We start from the raw sequence: 8,909 nt of genomic DNA, 5'->3' as shown, positions 1-8,909 counted from the left end.
CCAGACATCCCACATCTATAGCAAAGATCTCCATTTGTAGTTTTCTCATGTTGATTCTTTGCCTTGTTCCCATTGTTCTTCTGAATATTGGGATTAATCCATGTAGTACGACAGGTACGGGACCAATGCCCAGACATCCCACATCTATAGCAAAGATCTTCATTTGTAGTTTTCTCATGTTGATTCTTTGCCTTGTTCCCATTGTGCTTCTGAATAATGGGATTAATCCATGTATTACCACGACTATTACCGCGACCACGACCACGACCGCGACCGCCACGACCACGACCATAAGAATGGCCCCGTGGTGAGCCATGGTAACGACCACGCCCCTTTCGTGAAGAAGTAGCATTTGCTTCAGGCAATGCCGCTGAAATTTCAGGAAGTGGCTTGGAACCAGTGGGTCGGGTGTGATGGTTATTCAACAAAAGCTGATTATTTTCTTCTGCAACAAGCATGCATGAAATCAACTGTAAATAGGTTTTGAACCCACGTTCCCTGTACTGCTGCTGGAGTACAAGGTTGGATGCATGAAAAGTAGAAAATGTTTTTTCCAATATTTGTTCATCCGTCACATCTTCTCGACATAACCTCAATTTTGATACAATTCAAAACATTTCAGAATTATATTCAGCAATCGTTTTGAAATCTTGCAATCGCAATTGTATCCACTCATATCTTGCACGTGGTAAGATTACAGTAGAATTATATTCAGCAATCGTTTTGAAATCTTGCAGTCGTAATTGTATCCACTCATATCTTGCACGTGGTAAAGTTACAGTCTTTTGATGGTCAAATCGATCCTTTAACTCTTCCAGAGTTGAAAAGGACTTTTGACTGTTAAATATTGAGACTTCAGGCTCTCATGAAGTTGATGACGAAGCAAAATCATTGCTTTAGCACAGTCTTGCTCAGAAGCAACAGTATTTTCTTTTATTGTTTCTCCCAATTTGCTACTTGCCAAATGTAGTTCGGCATCAAGAACCCATGATAGGTAGTTTTTTCCAGAAACATCAAGAGCAACGAAATCCAATTTTGTGAGATTGACCATTAAGCTACAACAAGTTAATTTGCACTTTTAGCATAATATTCAACATATACATAAAAGTAAAATAATATGTATTACACATGATATAAAGTAAAAATGACATGAAATATTACTAACATTAAGTTACATATAAGTTACCATGTAATTAGTATGAATTATAATGGCATGTATACATGGAATTAAATAAAAATGTTTGCCTTAAATCTTATAATGTTACAAATAGCAATTAAATGGTATTCATGCCAAATCATTTTCTTAACAAATAAATTTTGTTGCAAATACTAGCAAAACATGTAAAATACGTACATGGGCATATGAAACAAAACTATGTTATCGAAAAATTATCAGAAATGAAATAAATTAAACGAAGAAGCATCGGGCTTCTTGATCAAGCCATTATCTCAAAACACTTCAGGTGGTGAGAAAATTAAACATATACTTATCATCGCTTCAGGGATGATATTGCACATAGTTGGTATAAAATTTGCACATAGTTGGTATAAAATATTTCACCTACTACTGGAGATGATTTTAACTCATTACTTACTTCAGGAAGCAATGAAATTTTATAGAATATATCCACTTCAGGGGATAAAATCAAGAATTGTATGTCTGCTTCTGGAGGCAATATCACATCCACTTCAGGGGATAAAATCAAGAATTTATATATATATGTCTACTTCAGGAGACATTGAAATATATAATATAATTACTCATATTTTATTATGAAATATTCAAGGATACAAGTAACTATGATATTGTAGAGGTAAACAAACAAAGAATAAAAATTATACTAATAAAATTAACATTTTACCTTGATCGATCGTAACGTAACGTCGTGCTGATAACGTGTTATAAATTTAGAGAAATTCTAAGTTTATTAGCCTATCACTCTTAATAGAATATAGAGTAAAATATATGTATTTCTCCAACAAACTTTCTTTGTTCACTCCAAAAATCACTTTACAAATGAAATACATGGTGGTATTTATAGACCACCAAAATTGTGGTTACAAAATACATCATAACTATTTTAATTACAAATTATAATGGGGGATACAAAAGGGTGTATAACATAATGGGTATTAAAAAAGAATATAAAGAGGTGTATGCATTCATATATACATATTATATATAATACTTTGCACTTTTTAACTATGTATTTTATCTTATTTACACTCCTAAAATATGAAAGGTAACAAAAATACACATGGCAAAATAATTTGGCATTGGTAAGACTAAAATGCGCTTCTCACTTATATCTATACTTTTTTATTCTACTTTCTAAAATATATTTTATTAAAATATCTCCCTCGAGCTATTTTTAGTGATTTAAAATTTTGCTCACATTTTATTTTAAAAATAATATTTGTAATTTAATTTTTTTAATAAATTATGAATCACAAAAAAATATTTATAAGCTCAATATATGTAAATATATTTTACAAATTATGTTAAAACGTACATGTAAATAATTATCCATCAATGTGATCAATTCATTCAAGTTGTTTAGGTTTGGTGTTGGAAAATATTTAGGTTGCACTCTTACTTAAATTTGATTTAATCGAATCAAATCAATTATAAAGGAAGTGTGATACACTTATCATGTGATTGGTCATTTTTTTTAAATTCTTAATTTATATTAATTTATGTTATTTCATCCAACTAATTATATTTTCATATCATTACGCTTGTAATATGGTTTTTTTTTAAAATTTTACTCAATCACACATCAAATAAAATATATTTTTAAAAAATTAAGAACAGTAACATATTTAGATTAGAGTAAATTATCTATTAGAAAATTGAAGAAAAGAGGCCGGTAATTACCAGAAACATCATTAATGTTGGACGTTGCTGCAATGGTAATTTACTTCAATTCTTACATCAAATTTGAACAAAAAATCATCAATAATAACGAAACAAAGAGGTCAATGTTAAGCAACTCAATCGATTCACGATAAGCTATCACAACGACAACTTCATAGATTATATATCATAATAATAATAATAATGATAAAAGGCTAAAATAACTAAAACATCAATTTCCCCACCTATAAAATAATAAAATAAACCACCAAAGCGACAAAACGTAGTTTGCGACATGCAGAAATTTCCAGGTGTGGCTGCCGAATTGGTGCGCTCTTGATGAAGACCACCCCGCGAGTGAGAATCCAAATTATTGTGCTAGGTTCTTGCTTCCTGGCCATTGAACCATCGGACATGGGGCCCGGTGGGGGTTTGGCGGAATCCACACGTTAGTACGTGTCGTTTTCCAGCGGCTCAGACCACACCCCACGTGGCTGGACCGGACACATGGTATTATTACACTGGTCCACCTCTATAGTCAAATGAGAGAGAGGGAGATGGGTAGGTTCTCAAGTAGGTGGTAGAGAAAATTATACACATGTGATTGTGATGGAAATTTAATTTTAATTTATTTTTCGCTTTTGTATTGGTCCATTCTCAACACCCATCTTCCAATATAATAATAGGAGAGAACTTATCATCATTAAATTATATTCGTTTTTGCATGCTCGGCTATAAACAGGACAGAAAATGTGATTATTTCTTACTCCATTACACAATTATAATATTTAGCTACAATTAATTATTATAATTAATAATAAATAATCGTAGCAAATAATTATTGATTACGGCCACACAATAATTATTAGCCGTGATTTTTGGGAGGATGTCTAAAACATTTACCATAGCTAAAAGTTACAGCAAATGTTTTAACCATGGCCCTTAGCCGTGTCAAATAATTCTTTTATGATGAAAAAATTAGTTTTTGCATCGATTTTATTTAACTGTAGCTAATAATAATCATTTACAGTGATTTTTTTGCCATAGCTACTAATATTGTAGCCAGTCGTAATTCTTTTTCTAGTTGACAATAATCGTATAAATTAAAAAACACACCAGAAGTAAATATTTTGAAGAAATATATAAAATGATGTATAGTATCATATTTATTAAATTAATTGTGATAAATTTAGAACCGTTGGAGCTCCGTTCTTCTACCACCATCTTCCAATATAATACAACCACCCTCATGAGCGTGCTCAAAATTTTTATATACTTAATTACTTACCTAACAAGCACTAACCTCTATGATTAAAATTAAAATATTACATCATTTGTAGCACTATTAAGATTAAATTACTACGAACTTCTGTTAATTATAAATACTCCTCATTGTTTAAAAAAATTAGAAATATCACTCTAGAATTAGTGAACGTCTAACAAATACCCACTCGTAGCAACCCCTTGAAAAATTCTATTTATTATCATCAATTTTAAGGGAGCTCGTTGTAATTTATTCAAATATTAATTAATTAGATATATACATCATGAAAATTTTTATTTTTCTCATAGTGAAACATTTAATATATGATCTTTAAAATAATAAATTATTTCATAAAAATAAATTTTAACTTTACCACATAATTACAGCCAAAAAAAAAACAAGATTTAAGAAGTGGGGGATGGACGATTGATGGATGTGGACTAGCCAATTGGGCCAATCACAAGAGCGGATTAGATCTGCATGTCTATTTCAAATTATCAATATTATTATTTGTCTATATATAAAATATAATTTGTTCCACAATGTTCCCGGCCCTCTACATACGAAGCATCTCGGAATATTATTTTAAGTATTTTGTCCCCGTGGGAGACTCATCGTTGCACTCTACCACACCTACCACTTCAAGATAGAGACAAACTTGTAGGGGAAATTACATTGTATTTTCCTAAATTTAGCATAATTATCATTATTTTTTATTGCTTAGAAAATTATTAATATTTACTGATATTTGGAGAAATTATATAATTTTTTAATGGAGGTATGAAATTATTAATTTTGTCCCAATAATGTGTTATTTTATCTTTTTAATATATATATAAAAGAATGAGATGAATGAAAAAAAATTAAAAATTAAAAAAATATCTATTTAGTTGATAAAGAGTTTAAAAAGTTTAAGAAATAAATAAAATTATAAGTCATAATCTAAAATGACATTTTAATAAGTTGATCACCATAAAAAAATGAACGAAAAACTAACATATAGTATCAGATTGGACTAATTTTTCGATGGTCGTTTAAAATTAAGAGATATTGATAATTTTTCAAATAGCAAAAAGTATTTATAATTATATCAAATCTCGTGAGAGCTTCTTGCAATTTACCCAAACTTGTATTAAACAAGTAGAACATATGTATATTGACATAAATTGTAATGAGAAGCCATTGGTTGAATAATAGTTATTGATTTAATTTTATAATAAATTATTGATTAATTATAAATATTTTCTATAAATTACTGATATTTTTCTTATTATAATTGTTTAATAATCGAAATACATAATATAGTTGTAATCGATTCATTCAAAAAAAAAATGACAATAGGTCGGACTTTTTTGAATTTGTTCGATTAGTGAACATTTTTACTCTTAGGCTGGATTTAAAAATAATTAATTGAACATGAAATAAAACTCATAAAAAATGCCTGAAATCTATTCATGTAAATGAATCAAATTGCAATGTTGACTAATTAATAATAATTCATAAATTATGTAAATAAAAATACTACATTACAAGGCTGATCATATCTTATAATATTTAAGTGTATGAGGCCATAAATAATAATAATAGAATAAAAAAAATGAAATATGCAAGTAGCCAATAGAAAGCAACAAAAACCGTATGCATGTACAGTCTCTTACTGTATGGCCTCCACCAAATTGAACTTAATTATATGAGAATAATTGTAAGTAGTGGACAGAATATCCTTTTAATTTAATTAAATTAAATAATAATTTGACAGAAGCCAACTTTAATGCTTGGAACTATTAGTTTACTTTCATAAAATAAAATTATAATAAGGTAAAACAATGCCAAAATAGAGCTGATACAATAACTGTCAAGTAGGTAATTGTCACCAGAAAAAAAATATGATTTTTTGTTATAATTAATTAATATAATTATAAAAATTCATGGTAAATATAAATCAATCACGACTTTATAACGGATATTAGTCGTTATTTTTATAAGTGTAGCCAAAATATTAGCTATGGCTAAAAATTATAGCGAATATTGATTAATAGTGGTAAAAAATTAAATTTTTACTTTGGTTATATTTAACTGTAGTTAATAATATTACTTTATCGTATTTGTTAAGGCGTGATCATTTATAATGTAGCGAAAACTCAATTTTTTTTTATAGTGTGTTGCATTATTTATCCACCCCACCCCCAAAAAATAATAAAATAAAAAAAAAAGAAATTTACATAGTGCATGGGCTTGTCATTTTCCAAAAAGACACGGTCATAAAAAAATATTTATTGGTTAATATGAAGATAATTTGAGGCAGCATCCACTATTAAATGAGCATTAGATTTGCAAATCACTTTCTTGTTCATAGTTAATTGCAATTAGTATTATAAAACCACAATGATTAACTATGCCTAATTTTGTATTGGACGGACGAATGGTTCTTGTTGAGTCATGCCCACATTGTCCTTGTGAATCTTGGCATTATTTCACCTAACCGCACCACTTACTGCTATTTTTTTATGCTGTATTTGAATTGATGAATTTGAATAAAGAATTATAAATGATTTCATATTACAAGAATTTAAAATTCATCAATATTTAATAAAATACAGTTCAGATCTAAAGGTTATGAAATTTGAAATCTTTTAAAAATATTCAAACAAACTCAACGAATTTGAAGTTCATATTTTATTTCTTTTCCTCCATCGTTGAGATATTTGTTTTTCTTTATTTATGGAAATATCAAATAAATAAATACATGTAATAAATATTTTGATAATAAAAATATAACTATTTATGGATTTTGAAGTAATTTTTACACACAAATTGAGAGATGTGTGCACTCAACACAACTCTTTTAGTAGTAACAAATGAAATGCGATATATGTTCATCAATATGAAATTTAACAGCGACAAGGGGTCCATAGCTCAGTGGTAGAGCATTTGACTGCAGATCAAGAGGTCACCGGTTCGAACCCGGTTGGGCCCTCATATGCTTCCAAAGTTTTGATTAAATATAGTCCAATCTGTTGACCATATACAGCACGCTGCACATTATTTTTCTTTTATCTTTTTTTTGGGCATTATTAAACTTTCAAATGTAATATCAAACATGTCCTAATCTTTATATATACATATATATACTTTCATAAAAAAAATAAGCAGTATTTGTCATCTTTTGTTGAAAAATCAGTTTATTTTTTAGATGTAAACAAATCAAGGTTTGTTACAGTGGCAATTGTAGTTGGGGCATGACTTACTTTTCGACTGGACAACCCACCCAATTGGGCTACAAAATTTCCATGACCTCACTCATTTAACGTTCCTAATATTAGAGCCCACCCCATTTCTACATCCATCGCCCCATATATTATACATAATATATAGGATTTCTCATTTTTTTGTGTACATATATATACACACACATATACTCTTATAAATTTAAGCAAAATATTTTGCCCTCTAAATAATGGCAGTTTTTATATTTTAACATTTTTTTTTTAAAAAAAATATTTATCTTACCAATTACACAAGTTTTACAAGTTACCACATCAAATTACAATCAGGTGGAATTTTTTTATTGAAAAATGATTACATGCAATGACATGTGCAATTTCAGAGAAGAGAGGTGGCCGAAATGAAGAAGAAGAGGGGAAATGATTTAATTTTGGGTCACGAAGACTCATTCTTCTAGTAATAATCTCTTCTTCTTCATTTCTTCAATGGAAGAAAAAACGAAGTTTAGGATGGGTTTTGGCAGGAGCAATTTAGTAGAGGAAATGATTTGGGGGAAGAAATTAGACCTCAATAAGTATGATTTTTTCTCCAAATACACATTGAGTGATACTATGTGAAAAAGGCACGTGCCCTTTAATAGCACTTATCATATTCCATCAATTATTTGATGTTGGGATCAAATTTAAGACAAATCAAAAGATATTGTTTTGAAATTGAGATTTTTGTAATGAATGGGAACAAAATTGAACAGAGCCTAATATATGGGACTAAAATGAGATTTTTCCATCATTGTATGACCATGGTCAATGATTATTTACTACGCTATTTATTTTTTATTGCGGCAATTAACCGTGGTTAAATATTATATTTCTAGTGATCTAAATTAGGAGAGTAAAATGCTTTTTTAGTTCCATAAAATAAGCGCAGAATTTATTTTGGCACCCCAACTATGGCAGGTGTTGCTTTAGTCCCTTAAAATTCGTAATTACGTATTTGTAGTTCCAAAAAGTCATGTGCATTATGATTTTGGGACTAAAAATGTGATGTTTGGGACTAAAAAAGACGTAATTTTGGGACTAAAAAGGTCCAAAATCACATTTTTTGGGATTAAAAAGATATGATTTTGAGTTTTATGGGACTTGAAGTTTTACCTGCCATAGTTGTAGTATAAAAGATTTTCTGCCCTTATTTTATGGAACTAAAACAATATTTTGACTAAATTAGGATATCCTGCCAAGTTGATAACATGCTAATCCAACATATATATATTACAAAATAACTTGGCAAAAACAAAATTAGCATGCACTTGATGATATGAGTCATATGACAACTTTTACCGCGATGTATTCTTCTTTTTGCCATTTCTTTAAGAATAAACCGTGTTGGATTATATGTCATTAAAGTTGCCGAAAATTCAAATTTAAGTATTAATATGATTGATGACATGGAATTTTCAGCCAATTGACTAAAATTGCATTTTTTTCCTAAACTTAATTAGATAAATTAAACTCCTCCTGCAGATATGAAACTACACTTCCAAACAAATTAAGTACTCATAATGTG

The 8,909-nt window shown here is 29.1% G+C and overlaps 1 non-coding gene across 1 annotated transcript; it reads left to right on the top strand.

Moving 5' to 3' along the window:
* TRNAC-GCA lies at window positions 7,027-7,098 on the top strand. Its single transcript has one exon. It is a non-coding gene; the product is annotated as a tRNA-Cys (tRNA).

This window comes from Sesamum indicum, linkage group LG10 (assembly GCF_000512975.1).
Source record: "Sesamum indicum cultivar Zhongzhi No. 13 linkage group LG10, S_indicum_v1.0, whole genome shotgun sequence".
NCBI lineage: Eukaryota > Viridiplantae > Streptophyta > Magnoliopsida > Lamiales > Pedaliaceae > Sesamum > Sesamum indicum.
This window is presented reverse-complemented; position numbering and strand designations above follow the sequence as displayed.